Here is a 16371-nt window from a genome sequence, read left to right on the forward strand (position 1 = left end):
CTTGTGGCTGCAAGCTCAGTTTACTGTCCTGCTTTCATTGCCACATTTACCGCTTTGAGAGCTGCTGGAAAATGCCAACACAGCACTATCCACTGATCTCATCTAGATGATCTGGTTAGCACCGTTTTATGCCCACCATCTTCCTGAGCTCTGCAGTGTGCTTAATTAGTCGTAGAATCACAGAACTGTAGAAGAAGAAGAAGAAGAAGAGTTTGCATTTGATATCCCGCCTTTCACTACCTTTTAAGGAGTCTCAAAGCGGCTAACAATCTCCTTTCCCTTCCTCCCCCACAACAAACACTCTGTGAGGTGAGTGGGGCTGAGAGACTTCAGAGAAGTGTGACTGGCCCAAGGTCACCCAGCAGCTGCATGTGGAGGAGCGGAGACGCGAACCCAGTTCACCAGATTACGAGACTACCCCTCTTAACCACTACACCACACTGAAAGGGACACGAGAAGTCGCGCAGTCCAACCCCCTGCAATGCAGGAATCACAGCCAAGGCATCTGTTACTATTAGATATTAGTCACTTGTTTCACAGATGTCTCCAAGCAACTTAAAAACATATTTAAAAACATAACCGTAAGTACATTATAAAATTAACACATTCATTAAAAAGGGCATATAAAACATAAAGATATACAAAACAACGCCACCCACCCCCCATAACAACCTCATGAAGCTTTGGCAGCATACTAACAGCACAAACCATCCTAAATCTGGTACTGAAAAGAAGTCAGCGAAGGCACCAGGCACACCTCACTGGGGAAAGATAGGGAGCAACAACTAAAAATACTCTCTCCCTTCTTATATTCTTCCGAGGTTTCCTCAGAGATGAGATTGGGAGAATGCCATCAGATGAGGATCTCAGGATATGGATAGATTTATATTGGAAGAGGTGTTTCAGAAGATCCTGAGCCATAAAGAACTGTAAAGGTCAAAATCATAATTTTGAATTGGGCCCAGAATCATACAATCATATGATTCTAGCTGTAACAGAATTGGTGTTATGGTATTGGTGTTCGCCTCAAACCGCTTAATAACTGGGCAGTTGCATTATGCACTAATTGAAGCTTCTGGACCATTTCCCCATATAACACTCATTGCGATAGGGCTATCTTGAGGTTGCCAGAGCATAGTTTGTTGCAACCAAATTATTCCTGTCCAGATATGGTCATATTTGGGCCACCAGCATAAGCTGTTGGAAGGCACTGGGCCTCAAGTAAGAGCAATGGATCCAGGCAAACCCATAAACTATGAGCCTGTTCCTTCTGAGACAGGCCTCACACCACTCAGCTGGTCAGAGGAACCACCCACTAACAGTATCTCAGTTTTGTTCAGATTAAGCTTAAATTTGTCACGCTTCACCCAGTCCATTATTGCAACCAGGCACCAATTCAGTACATCCACTGCCTCACCTACAGAAAAGGAGGAGGAGAAACAGCTGTGTGTTATTAGCGCGGGTGGCTCTGGTTTAAACCACTGAGCCTCTTGGGCTTGCTGTTTGAGAGGTTGGCAGATCGAATCCGTGAGCTCCCGTTGCTCTGTTCCAGCTCCTGCCAACCTAGCAGTTTGAAAGCACACCAGTGCAAGTAGATAAATAGGTACCACTGTGGTGGGAAGGTAAACGTTGTTTCCATGCGCTCTGGCACTTGTCACAGTGTCCCGTTGTGCCAGAAGCGGTTTAATCTTGCTGGCCACTTGACCCGGAAAGTTGTCTGTGGACAAACGCTGGCTCCCTCGGCCTGAAAGTGAAATGAGCACTGCACCCCTTAGTCGCCTTTGACTGGACTTAACCGTCCAGGGGTCCTTTACCTTTACCTATCGGCATACTGGTGACAACACACTCCACTCAGCAATTGTATGCAGATATTGAACAACATGGGGGACGAAAGAGTTCTTCTGGCTCTAGTGAAGGCCTCTTCTGGAATGGTCTTACTACTGCCTCCTTCAGGTGGCCTTGGACTACTAGTTGAAGTGAAACGTAATTTGCACAAAGCATGTCCTAAGCCCGTGATGGCCAAACGTGGCCCTCCAGCTGTTTTGGGACTACAACTCCCATCATCCCTAGCTAACAGGACCAGTGATCAGGGATGATGGGAATTATAGTCCCAAATAAACTGGAGGGCTGAGTTTGGCCATCACTGTCCTAAGCCATTAGAAGAAACTAGCAAGGAAGATAGGTAGTTTTTTTATTTTAATAGGAAATACCTTTCTGCCCAAGTATTTCTGCCCACCTTTAAAAGTGTGTGTAGATGCAATGTGAAGAGAAGGGGGCAGGTTCATGTCTACTGTCCCTTCACGACAACTTAAATCATGACCAAAATTCCTTTGATTAAAATCACACTTGGAGAGGAGGTTGCTTCCTGCTACTCTATACAGCAATGTAGGCCAGGAGCATAGGCAGCTACTTCTGAATGTTCCAACATTCCTTAACGTAAAACCTTTTCTGAAGAATGATTGCTGCAGTTGCCACTTTTTCCTGGCAGGCGTCCTTTCCCATCAACAATTAGGAAATAGGCAGACTTCAACAGGTGATACTTTTCTCAGCATGGAGGTGCAGTTTGCAGGGTTTTCTCCTGCCACGCAGCTGTTAAAGGCACAAGCATTTTGCCGAGACAAACCCATGGAGGATAAGATCCATGGCTACTAGTCATAATGGCTATATTTCTTCCGGTATAGGAGCCAGTATGCTGTTTTATAGGCAGAATTATTATGTTCATCTGCATGTCCATTGTGAGAACAACGCTGGACGTGGTAGGGCTGAGATAGGGCTCTTTCTTTGTCCTTAAGTGGGGGGAAGTGGGCACCTTATAGTGGGGTACTGCAAACTCTCAGATAAAGTATTTTGTAGCAAAAGAGATTTTTGTGATTCAGTTTCATGGGTAATTGGAACTTATGCTGAAATCCTATACACATTTATTCGGGAATAAGTTCAGTTGAAGACATGGTGATACTTCTGAGTAACCCTGCATAAAATCAGGCTCTACTTGCTAGTTTTCCTTTGTGGGGACAGTTCCATAATCATCATTGTATGCCAACACCACACAGGTTTCCTCACATGCTTAAAGAGCCGCAGTGTGGTGCTGAAATGAGCTGTCTGAATAATAAAGAAATACACATTGAGGCTACAATCCTATGCAGAGTGTAGGCATGTTTGATGAATCTGTTTCAGTGGGCATAGGAGTGCTTAACTGCATAGGAGCAGCCTGCCTGAAAAAGTACCTAGGATTGGTGTGCAGTACAACCTTTTAAAACCAAGATTCTGTTCATATAATTAAGGCTTAGTACAGTTTTAATTGCCACATGAAAGCACTAGCCTAGTGGCCATAGGCCCCAAGGAATTGCATGCAGGCAACTGCACCCAATTGTAGAAATACACACAATCATAGAAGTGCTGCTGCAGGAACTCTGTTCTACTTCTGCAAGCCACCCATTATTATTTTTGCAGGCTAGTAACTTTAATGGGGGCTTATTTAAAAGGCTGACCTATACCTTGCAGTATTCGCATGCTGCTAGAGATGGGCATTATCCAACTAAATCGATCTACCAATTACCATAATGACATGCACTTGTGCAACAGAACTTCCCCTCGCTCTCCTCTCCCTGTGCCCTCCACACAGATCACAGATCTGCTCTGGAGGAATGGGGGGAAACTCAAAACAGATTTAAGGAGATACAGGAATGCGTGGGGAGAGAAGAGGAAGAGCTTTTCCTTTGCATAGCCAAAAGCATTTCCACTAGAGGATCTGTTTAGTCAGATACTGCCCAGTGGACAGTGGTGGTTTTTTGGGGGGGGTTTACATTGATTATTTAAGAATGTTTTAGAACATGGATACATCTCTAGGGCTGTAAGCAGTGTTAACCATGGTGTACTTCCATGAATGTCATAGCCAAATGTTTCAAAGTCTAGAGGTAATAATGTTTAGTAGTGACTGTAGACATGGAGTTACCGTGTTTTTCACTCTATAAGACGCACTTTTCCCCTCCTAAAAAGTAAAGGGAAACGTGTGTGTGTCTTATGAAGCGGATGCAGGCGGGAGGCTCTGATCAGCGCTCCCTTTAAAGAGCCACGTGGAGCGTGTGTGCGGCTCTTGGGGGCTTTTCTCCGAGGAGGGAGAAGGGCTGCCCTTCTCCCTTCTTGGGGAAAAGCCCCCAAGAGCCACACACACACTCCGTGCGCTCTTTAAAGAGAGCACGGCTCTTGGGGGAGCCTTCATCCCCCTGCCCGGGAGAGGCTGCCCACGGCTATCCCATAAGCCAGGACAGCAAGAGGCTATCCCAGAAGCCAGATCCCTCTTGCTGTTCTGGCTTCTGGGATTCAGAATATTTTTCTTCTTCTTTTCCTCCTCCAAAAACTAGGTGTGTCTTATGGTCTGGTGCATCTTATAGAACGAAAAATACAGTACGTTTCCACTAACCCATTTCAACCAACACCTCAGTTTTGAACACATTTAAATTGCAAGTGCCATTGACTTCCAGTCTGTCATCTTCCCAGGGTACAGCGGTGACTTAATGTTTTTCTAAAAAGGAGAAATTGAGAGCAATATCTTAAGAAAATGTCCCTGTTCTTTCATAGTGGTCATGCTTGTTTTTTCTTTGATTGAATTATGACAGACACATGAGAAGTGCTTTTTGTGTGACAGAAAAAACAGAGTTTCTTCTTTTTAAAAAAAATAAAAATCAACTTATAAATCATATCAAAATTCTTGCTTTTTCTTCAAGGTTTAGTTATTATGTGTGAGAGAAAAGAAAATTGCTTTCTGATACTCCTTGGAATTATGTGATGCTTGAAAACGTTGTTGCTAAGAAATAAAAGAGTTCAACCTCTTTTACTTGGAGGTAGGAAAAGAGCATGGCCATGAACAGATCTCCATCTGCCTAAGAAGTGCACCTTGATTTATGGTTGTGTGTACGTATTTTTTATCTTGGAGCACAAGCAGAGTTGTCTGACATCAAAGGCAGCTTTCTTAGGCTGCAATTTATTGTACTTTGCTAGCACCAGTAGCTGCATGTTTCTGCAAGCAATCTACAAAGGTGGACAGAACTAATTTGACACCATGTAACCCAGACACTTTAGTCTACCAGTGAAGAACTACTAAAGTGTTTTTATGTCAAAGTTGTATCTCCTATAATGGTAGATAACAACTGTAAACTACCCAGACGCTTCAACAGCTTTTGACTGCTCTGAAAGCTCAACAGGAAATCCTAATTCAACTGATGTGGTTTCCTGCTGAAATACATGTTTGTAATGACAAATGAAGGAACACTGTGCCAAAGCCATTAAGCTAGTTGCAGCGAAGACACCATTAAGCTAAAAAGATGGGTCTTAACACCCAGTCTAACTTGGTATACAAAAAACTTGTTGCATTATTTAAATGTTCAGAAAAGTGGGCATTAAAGTGAACTGTGAATCTGTGTATGCTGAAATATGCACATTAACAGCGCACTCTATCTTCATTAAAATAAATGGAGGTTTGATCAGTTTAACAGGATGTGGTCTGAACTCTTGGAAGATGGGGGTGAAGAGTGATGAGAAAAAACAACCAATGCTGTACATTTGCCCAAAGCAAGGGACTACATGGAAAACTTAATCTGTTATTTAATCTATATTGTTATAAATTCAATTTATAATCCACCTTTCTACATATAGCACCCAAGACAGGTAGCAACTGTGTTAGTAATGCAAAAATAAAAATAAAAAGACAATAGCAACATTTTGTTAAGCATCAGTAACAGTACGATTGGAAAGAACAGATCAAACCACTCAAAAACACCAATGGTCACATTAAAGCATATTTAGGTAAGCTATAAATAAAGAAAAGAAACACTGATATTAGTTTGCCTGTCTTCCCAAGTGATGGAAGAAGAAAAGATCACCAGTGTTGAAACAATGATTCTTCAACATCAACTTCGTTGGACTGGTCATGTTGTGCGGATGCCTGATGATCGTCTTCCAAAGCAACTACTCTATTCTGAACTTAAGAATGGAAAGCGTAATGCTGGTCGTCAACAAAAGAGGTTTAAAGACTGTCTCAAGGCAAATCTAAAAAAAATGTAGTATAAACACTGACAACTGGGAAACACTGGCCTGCGAGCACTCCAGTTGGAGAACAGCCTTTACCAAAGGTGTTTACCAAAGGTTTTGAAGACACTTGAACTCAGGACGCAAGGGAGAAACATGCTAAGAGGAAGGCACGCTTGACAAATCCACTCCATAATCAACTCCCATCCAGAAACCAATGTCCTCACTGTGGAAAGACCTGTGGATCCAGAATTGGCCTCCACAGTCACTTACGGACTCATTGTTAAAACTGTTTAAGGGAGACAATCTTACTCAGCTACGAGTGATTGCCAAAGAAGAAGAAAGAAAAAAGAAAAGAAAACCGGTTAAATGAGACATTCACTTTTGAGACAAATTTATCACAATATACGTGTTTACTAGCTGACCAATGGACAGATACCTACTTTATTTATGGCTGTTTCTTGTGTGTGATTCTTTGCCCCACTACGTGTATTGCTGCAATAATTTCAAAAATGTTACACAAATGATCACCCATCTGCTACTGTGAAGTTATCCCTATTTAACATAAATTTCACCTCTAATTATCATTGCCTGTAATTTTTGCATGTCATTGCCATTTCAACTCCTCTTTTTACATTGCTCCCAGCTAAGATTTCACTTCTTGTATCCAACAAAGTGGACTTGAGTCCACCAAGGGAGCCTATACACCCTTAGCTGAAGCATGAGTGCTAGAGTGTTCCTATCTCTCCTTCTTTGTTGGGCAGGAAGAAAAGTACTCCATATTATAAGGTAAAATTCACCCTGAAATATACTCAGAGTTGAGTACTGATTTCATGCTCTTTATTGCAGCTTGTAGAAAACAGTGAATAAATTTTCCCCAAAACCTCTGGCTTTATATACATTATTTACACAATGGGTTCCGTCTGATTGGCTGATTCTGCTCCCCTCCTGGAGCCTGATTGGGTTGCTCCTGCAGGCCAATCAGCTGCTGCATTCAAGGATCATACCTGCCTATTGTTCTAGTAATAGGCTGATTCATTTCCTCCTGGTGCCTGATTGGGCGACTCCTGCAGGCTGCATTCAGGTTGCTGCGTTCTAGGATCCTACCTGCCTATTCTAGGATCCAAGCTCAGTACATAACACCACCTTACAGAGGACTGGCCCTGTGGAGAGAGGTTTGGAACGCTCCTTCAAGCATCCAGACCTTCCGCACCTGAGATGCCCACCTGTTGCAACATCCACTTTTGAGACACATACCGCCTCACAGAGCAAGGATTCCCCTCCTTCTGTTAGGGGAAAAAACACATGGCTATGGATACCCACTGAAACCATTTTAACTCCATCACCCACAAATATTCGAGGCCCATGACACAGTACAATAGACTATACTGGGCCACCATGATAGTGATAAGCAGGCTTTCGGGATTCTGAAGATGCAGTCCACGTGGAGTCCCTGTGACTTATACCCCTAGATAACCACAGAGTGGTGGTGGATGCGCTATTATATACAAGAATGTTCCCATTATCATACCTCACATCAGCCCACTCAACCGCTTCAATCTGTGGAATTGACACTACTACAGGTGCCACATGATACCAGTTCCACATTTGTAAGAACTCGATTTTTTAGCGTGCCAGTGCCTACACTTTGGAACTGCCTGTCTATTGAGATCAAGCAGGCACCTTTTTGTATTATTATTATTATTATTATTATTATTATTATTATTAGAATTTATATACTGCCCTATACCCAGGGGTCTCAAGATATAAATCAAGATATAAAACCACAAAATACATCATAAAAATAAAAACAACCCAAAACCCAAGGCACCCTCACCAAAAACACACACAAAGGGCATAGGATATAAATCGGATCAACCAAAGGCCTGGTTAAAACAGAACATTTTTGCCTGGTGCCTACAGATGTATAATGAAGGTGCCAGGTGAAATTTCCTGAGGAGAGCATTCCACAGACGGGGAGCCACTGCAGAGAAGGCCCGTTCTCATGTTGCCACCCTCCAGACCTCTTGAGAAGGGGCACACGAAGAAGGGCCTCAGAAGGTGATCTCAGGGTCTGGGAAGGTTTACATGGAAAGAGGTACCGTATTTTTCGCTCTATAACACGCACCCGGCCATAACACGCACATAGTTTTTAGAGGAGGAAAATCCGTAGGCATGCCACCCATAGGCATTCCCTCCATAACACGCACAGACATTTCCCCTTACTTTCTAGGAGGAAAAAAGTGAGTGTTATGGTGCAAAAAATACGGTAATTCTTGAGGTATTGTGGTCCTGAGCTGTTTAAATCTTTATAGGTCAAAGCCTGTACTCTTTTCGGTACCTGCTGAAAACATTCTCATTTAGACAAGCCCACCCAGATGCTTAGGAAGTTGAGGTAATTGTAAACTCTTTTGAGTATTTTTACTTTTGTATGTAACTTTTTCTTGATTTCACTGTTTTGCAAACCATTTTGTTTGTTTTTACGATCAAGTAGTGCATAAATTTTGTGAAATATAAATGAAGTTGTCAGGTGAACCCTTGTGGCCCAGCGCAGCCAAGGCGTTTTTTAGTCCATGGTCCTAAACAGTTGCCTTTGGCATGACCCCTCAGTCCACTTGCTGGTCACCAGGGCTGTGTCCCTGGCATGTGCTCACTCCGTTTGCCAATGGCCACCCCCTCCTCAAATTAAAAGAAAGGCACTTTCGACTAAACATTAGGAAGAACTTTCCGGCAGTAATAGCTGTTCGACAGCGGGAGGGGCCACCTCAGAAAGTGGTGGACTCTCCTTCATTGGAGGCTTTCAAACACAGTTTGGATGTTCATCTGTCAGTGATTCTTTAACTGTGATTCCTACATTGCAAAGGTCGAACTAGAGGACCCTTGTGATCCCTTCCAATGCCTCAGTTCTATGATTCCATGACCCTCTTAATGTTCTAACTAACTTTTTGCCAACTCCCTCATATTTTAACAATTTTAACAGAAGAAAGCCCATGCTGGGTATAATGCCTGCTTTTTGTATGTATTTATATTGCATGTAGGGACGCGGGTGGCGCTGTGGGTAAAACCTCAGCGCCTAGGACTTGCCGATCGCATGGTCGGCGGTTCGAATCCCTGCGGTGGGGTGCGCTCCCGTTGCTCGGTCCCAGCGCCTGCCAACCTAGCAGTTCGAAAGCACCCCCGGGTGCAAGTAGATAAATAGGGACCGCTTACTAGCGGGAAGGTAAACAGCGTTTCCGTGTGCGGCTCTGGCTTGCCAGAGCAGCTTCATCACGCTGGCCACGTGACCCGGAAGTGTCTGCAGACAGCGCTGGCTCCCGGCCTATAGAGTGAGATGAGCACACAACCCCAGAGTCTGTCAAGACTGGCCCGTACGGGCAGGGGTACCTTTACCTTTTACCTTATATTGCATGTATGGGATGCAGGTGGCGCTGTGGTCTAAACCACTGAGCCTTGGGCTTGCCGATCAAAAGGTCGGTGATTCGAATCCCTGCAATGGGGTGAGCTTCCGTTGCTCGGTCCCAGCTCCCGCCAACCTAGCAGTTTGAAAGCACCCCAAAAAGTACAAGTAGATTAATAGATACCACTCTGGCAGGAAGGTAAACGGTGTTTCCGTGCACTGCTCTGGTGTCGATGTTCCATTGCGCCAGAAGCGGCTTAGTCATGCTGGCCACATGACCCGGAAAAACTGTCTGCAGAGCAGACAAACGCTGGCTCCCTCGGCCTGTAAAGCGAGATGAACACTGCAACCCCAGAGTCGTTTGCGACTGGACTTAACTGTCAGGAGTCCTTTTACCTTTTTATATTGCTTGTATGGGGTGAGCATGGACTACATAGTTGTATTAGCTTCACATAGGAGTAAAAGCTGCAAGCACAGACTCAGTGGTGAGATGTTTTATCTGTAGCTAGGAAATAAAACAGGCGATCATCTGTGTTCCAGAGCAGCACAAAAGAGCTACCAAAGCAGTTGATTTATTGTGCCACTGGCATAGCCTGCATTTAAAACTGGCATGGACATATATGTTCACATTTCCACTCTGTGGGGATGCCATTAGTACAGTGGCTCTGAAACCTTTTAGAAAGGGCAAATATTGAATCTCTGTTCATGATCTTCCTATTAATGACAACCCCTTGGCACCTCTTACATCAGTTTCCAATGCTCACCGTAGGAAATAGCCTGAAGTGGGTGAAAACAAAAGTAAAGAAATGAGGTTTCCTTTTGTCATGAAGAGGCAATGTTAGACCAAACTATTTCCGGTTATTTAAAGTGGAACAAGTGTGCAGTCTCTCCACTCAAAAGGATAGGTCCAGTAAATCTATTTATTAATATGCTCATGTTACATAAAAGGCCAGCAGATTTAAGCCTGTTTTGCATGATTATTTAGGTGGCCAAAGCAATTCTATCTGGCAATTCTATGTTTTCAAGATGTAAGTGCTGACGATAGCCCTCACCTGCTCTCCAAGAATTGTCAAAGGTTATAGAAAGAGGCTCTGAGGTTACATCTGCAAGCTCCTTTAGTACCCTTGGATGCAGTTCATTAGGCCCTGGAGATCTGAATTCTTTCGAAGTAGTCAGGCATTCCCTTACCACCTATCTTGGGCACAGGGACATACCTAGGGGTTAGCCAGGTTGATACCCACCATGGGCGCAGGCCCAGGGGGAGAACCAAAATCATGCCTCTCCACTCTGGCTCTGAGTGGCAGAGCACCCAGTAGGGCAGCCTGGGTGCAAGGGAGCCTAGAAATGCCTCTTCTTGGGCTACAACTCCTTCTCTGCATCATTTATCCTAATATCACCAGGTTGGGCACTGCTTTCCTTTCGGATGAAGACAGATTTAAAGTAGGTGTTGAGCAGTCACTCAAAAGCAGATGCCTCTTACTTTTCTTTCTAGTTGGAATTGTTTACAATTTAAGAACCATCCACCACGAACTCCATGGGATCTCACTCTGTAGTTCCTTAAGCTGTTTGAAATCAACTTTTTTAAAGTCCAGATGGCACTCACTTTCCCCTTGCTTCTGTATAGTGAATCCCAAGAAGATGTGGTCACTTCCTCCCAGGGTTCCCACTACTTCCACCTCATTGACTAGTTCTTCCCTGTTGGTGAGGATCAGGTCCAAGATAGTTGCCATATTGGCCCAAATATAAGCCACATCTGAATATAAACCGCAACTTTAGAATTTGGCGGGGGGGGGGGGGGGGAGAGAAAAAATACCTGAATACAAGCTGCTCCATTCCTCGCTGCTCCTGGTCGCATACTGGGGGCGGGGGAGCTGTGCTGCATTTCTGGCCTTTCCCCTTCCTTCCTCACTCTCTCTCTTCCTGGCCTGGGGGTAGAGGGCGGGGGACTATGTATGGGGCAGGAGCAGCTTTGCCATGCTCCTGGCACTGTTTGCCCTGGTGAATATAGGATATGGGTGAATATAGGAAGTTGGCACACATGGCAGGGGTGCCAACTTGAATAAAATGGGGGGGGGGTTAAATCCTGCTCCGCACAATCAATCACATGATGTGGTGCATGCACATCCTTTGAATGGCAATGCCCATCAACTTTGGGACAGCCCGGCCCCCTCAAATATTTTACTGGGGGGCCCGAAGGGACCTCGGCTCCTAGGAGTTGGCTCCTATGACTGGCAGAATGTTCCATGGGCACATTTGGACAATTCTGTCAGCCCATCTGTCATGCCATGACATATCTAGTCCTCTGCCAGCGTAGTGTGGCTTCCACCAAATGCCATAGCTCTCCCAGCCAGCATAATTTGAGTTTAGGATTGCTCTGAAAGATGTTTGATATGTGCAAGTCTAAGCTTTGAAAAAAATAATAATCAGGCATCTTCTGGGGGAAATAAGTGTGAGCAAGTGAGTAAGTAGGACTGACAATGCAATTAATTTGCTTTCCCTTTTTTGAATGCTTTATATCATAAACTTGAAATTCTTTTCAAATAGGTTTTTGGAAGCGGCATGGAATTGATCACTGAGCCTTTAAAAAAAAGAAAAAGAAAACAGTATATATATTTTCTGTATCTTGTTCCACAGGGAGTCTTCCTTTAAGGGGGGAAATTCATATCTTTTCCATCTCTTTGAACTCCGTAAAATACCCTCTGGGTCAGTTATCAAAGGAGAGGCAGAGTTCTTTACAGTTGTCTTACTAAAGGAATTACAGGGCTTTCCAAGAAGGTGACATGCTCTGGAGCGCCGTAACGCCCACATCAATAATATTAAATAGAATTTTCTATTAACAGGAAATCCTGTTAAGGATCAACTTCTGGTCTCAGTCTGATTCCATCTAGTCTTTTAGTTACATCTTGTCCTCCGAGACAGTCTTTGAGCAGAAAAGAACTGATTCGCTTAGGTAGTAGTATACCATTTCTTTGCTGCCAGCAATGATACAAGTGTTTTTGCTCAGAATGAATAAAAAGAATGTCCACATCCTCAGATATTTCTTTTATGAGTTTAAATCTCTGGATGGATTTTGTGATATAATTTTGGGTTACTCCTCCACCCCATGTCCTGCAGCTTTTGTTAGGAACATTTGAACTGTAAGCCAGGAGTAGCCAATGTACAGCTCCCCACCCTGAGTTGTTAGACTACAATTCCCATCATACCTGACTTTTGGCCATGCTAAGGCTGTTGGGAGTTGGAGTTTCCCACTCTGCCACACAGTAGAAGATTTTGGTTGTTGCTGTTTTACACCTGGTTGTGTCAGTGCATTTGTAGAATCTAGTATTCACAGTGGTGTTTCCCTGAATTGATCAGGCCATGTGGTTGAATTGAGGACACCTAGTTCAAGGAGGAAATAGTTTAATTATTTTTTGGCAAATCACACACACACACAAGCTTCTGGGGACTAAGCAGCTGGCATCCTCTCCTCAGGCATGTGCTCTGAGCTTGATTGCGTGACGAGGCTCCAAGCCCCTCAGTTCCCTCAGAAATAAACTCACAGACACAAACATGTTGGGTTAAGGGGATAAATTTGGCCACAATTGTATTGGTTACAGATGTGAGCGGTTTCACTTAGGCAATTGCGTGAAGCAATACTATCTCCTGACTCCTGCCTGTCTGCAGGAGTCCCGTAAGGGTCAACCACCGATAGGGGGAGCCCCATGATATACATCAATTGAGTACCCCCAGGGTCACTGATGGGGTCATGGCATGGCCCTATACCACGCCCAGGCTTCGGACAGGAATCATACCCCTGGATCCCTTTAATGGGATACCCTAAACGGGGAGGGGTAGGCCAGAGGCAACAACTGCCCCTCCCATGACAAGGCTTAAGTAAAGGTAAAGGGACCCCTGACCATTAGGTCAAGTTGTGACCGACTCTAGGGTTGTGGAGCTCATCTTGCTTTATTGACCGAGGGAGCCGGCGTACAGCTTCCGGATCATGTGACAGCATGATTAAGCCGCTTCTGGAGAACCAGAGCAGCACACGGAAATGCCGTTTACCTTCCCACCGGAGTGGTACCTATTTATCTACTTGCACTTTGACGTGCTTTCGAACTGCTAGGTAGGCAGGAGATGACAAGGCTTACCCAGTGCCTAACCTTACAAAGTTGTGATGATTGCTACTAGGTAGGCGAAAACCAAATGGCTGGTGCCACTTTGCAAAATGGAAAAATTCCTACCCGGCCCCAACAACCAGGTGACCAACATTAGTCATAGCAAGGCCATGGTCAAGCAACACAAGAAAAGAGGGTGGGTGGGCTGGGAGATCCGCTGGAGGAGACGAATGGAGGCTGCCCTCCCCAGCCACACTGCAATTTAGACGCCATATGGCCACACCCCCTGGCTAACTCGATTGGTCAGCCAGGGGGCGTGACACGATGGCTTGGAGTCCTAATGACATGGGCAGCATCCCTCTGCCCACAGCCGGGTCACTGGGAGGTCCCAGGTTGCCGCCCACAACACAGGCCCCCCCCGAAAAGCAGAGCCATTTTATTGGAGCAACAGTGCGACCATGCCCCCACCTGAATTTAAGTACCCTCACCTGATGAAGCTTGCACAAGCAACCTGTGACTTCTCCTACACCTAAGTTGCCACTATGCCCGTCTCTTCAAGCCCCTCCTGACCCTGGGGAACAGCTGGGAAGGGGATAGAGGGGATTCTACCACCCTGCTTCAGGGACCCTCTGTTCCTCCACCCCTGGCTCATCTTGTCCTTCTAGCCCTGGCTCCTGCCTCGCAGGAGGCGCAAAACCCCATAAATTGCTGCCCCCTTTCCCTGTATCGGACTCTGGCCCTGTGGCCTCTGCCACACACTCCTCCAGGCCCTGCCAGTTATGCTGACTAGAACACTATTAAAAACAGTTAATACACTTACTTTAGAAAGCTGGAACAAAATGAAAATGTTGCTTTTTTTCTTTTTCAGAAAAATCCACTACTTAGTTTTTAGCACATGGCACCCATACTATATTAATTTTTAATTTGCTTAGTCTTTGCAACTCGGCTAGTGGCATATAAATCAATATGACTGACAAGTCAGAAAGACAACAATTAAGCAGATGGCACTTTTTCTGACATGGATGTAAGTTGTGGGGAAAACGTCAAATGTTTTGTGTTTAACGTCCAATTATATTTTAATTCAGTGTTTGATATCTGATATTTAACAGTATTTGATAATTGACATGCAGTGTTGTTGTTTTTTAAATGAGAGCATATGATAGTTAACATGTGGCGTTATTTGGAATTTGAGGGTTGGCAGCTTCTGCAAAGAACTGACATTTTGCTCTCAGAGGTAGCAGCAGCAGCCAGAGATCATCGGAGGGGGAAGTGAGCTGTTCATCCGGCCAGGAATTCCTCCTCCACTTGAGGAAGCCAGCCTTTTTGCATCTTTGGCTGGCAGAGGAAAGCCTGCCCCACTGAATGACTGATTGAGAATCCATCTGGGAGTGAGAGAAGTATCGAGATCTGGGCTGACCAGAGGGGTGCCCCTTTGTGGGGAGCTGCTTGGGGGGGGGGAAGCAAGGGCAGGCAGCAGGTATGTACGGTAGCTTGTGGGAACATCTGGATCCTTTGCTGTGGCCTCAGCAGTAAAGAGTGCCTTCCATCAGTTTCGGCTGGCGGCCTAGCTGCACCCCTCACTTCTGTTGCGTGTGCTCTTGTAACTTCTAGGTTAGATTACTGCTATGTGTTATATGTAGGGCTGCCTCTGAAGACGGTTTAGAAACTTCAGTCGGTGCAGAATTCAGTGGCCAGATTGCTCACCGGAGCAAGACAGTTGGAGCATATTACACCGATCGTACCCCGACTGCACTGTCTGCCAATTAGTTTCCAAGCCCAATTCAAAGTGCTGGTTTTGACCCATAAAGCCTTAAATGCCTTGGGACCGCAATACCTCAAAGACTGCCTCTCCCCGTATGAACCAACCTGGACCCTGTGATCATCATCTGAGGCCCTTCTTCATGTGCCCCCTCCAGGAGAGGCCTAGAGGGCCACAAAGCAAAAATGGGCCTTTTCGGTGGTGGCTTCTCATTTGTGGAATGCTTGTCTGGCACCTTCACTGCTTATCTTTAGGTGCCAGGCAAAAATGTTTCTCTATAACCCGGCCTTTGGCTGATTAAAATTCTATGGCCTTACAATGTATTCGTGAGAGTGGTGTATTGGTTTGTTTGTTTTATTACATAATTTATGCTCTCATTTTGGTTTTTTATGTTGTGAACTGCCCTGTGATCTCCTGACGAAGAGCAGTATACAAATTTAATAAATAACAATAATAATTTCAAGCCTGCTCAAATAAAAACCATCAAGAGATACCGATATTAAAAGCATCCAGTTTCACATGAAAAATACAAAATATGAGTTGAAATGAGTTGAAGTTCATGATGAAGTTCAGATGTCTCATCCAATGTTAGCATGGTGACCATGGGAAATCTTAAAATAAAATAAATAAATAAAATGAATATTCTTTATAGTATAAGTAAACTCTCTGTCAAACTCCCTTAAAAACCTTTCCCTAGCATTAATTATTGCAGATTAAAGAAAAACAGACTTCCTAGTTACAGAAACTATTTTTCCACACAAAGACACATTTCAGGCTTGTAGTTTGGCTTCCAAATATGCCTCCTAAATCCATCGCAAGCACTGTTCCTTAGACTAGGGTTTTTAAGTTCTGCATTGCAAAATGCCATTTTAAAGCTACCGCATTTTTATGGAAAAATGGCACTGCCATATGTCTGGATTTTCCTGGACATTTTTTCACGATTTCCACCCAGGAACTGCTGCCAACTGCAGTATTCCGGAAATCCTGGATGTATGGCAACACTATTCACAACCCACTTGGTGGTTCCTGCACCCCCACCTACCCCCCCCCCACTTCTATTGGCTACAACAGAATGCTTTTTCCAAGTGTGTGTG

Source organism: Podarcis vaucheri (assembly GCF_965113315.1).
Source record: "Podarcis vaucheri genome assembly, chromosome: 12".
Lineage (NCBI taxonomy): Eukaryota > Metazoa > Chordata > Lepidosauria > Squamata > Lacertidae > Podarcis > Podarcis vaucheri.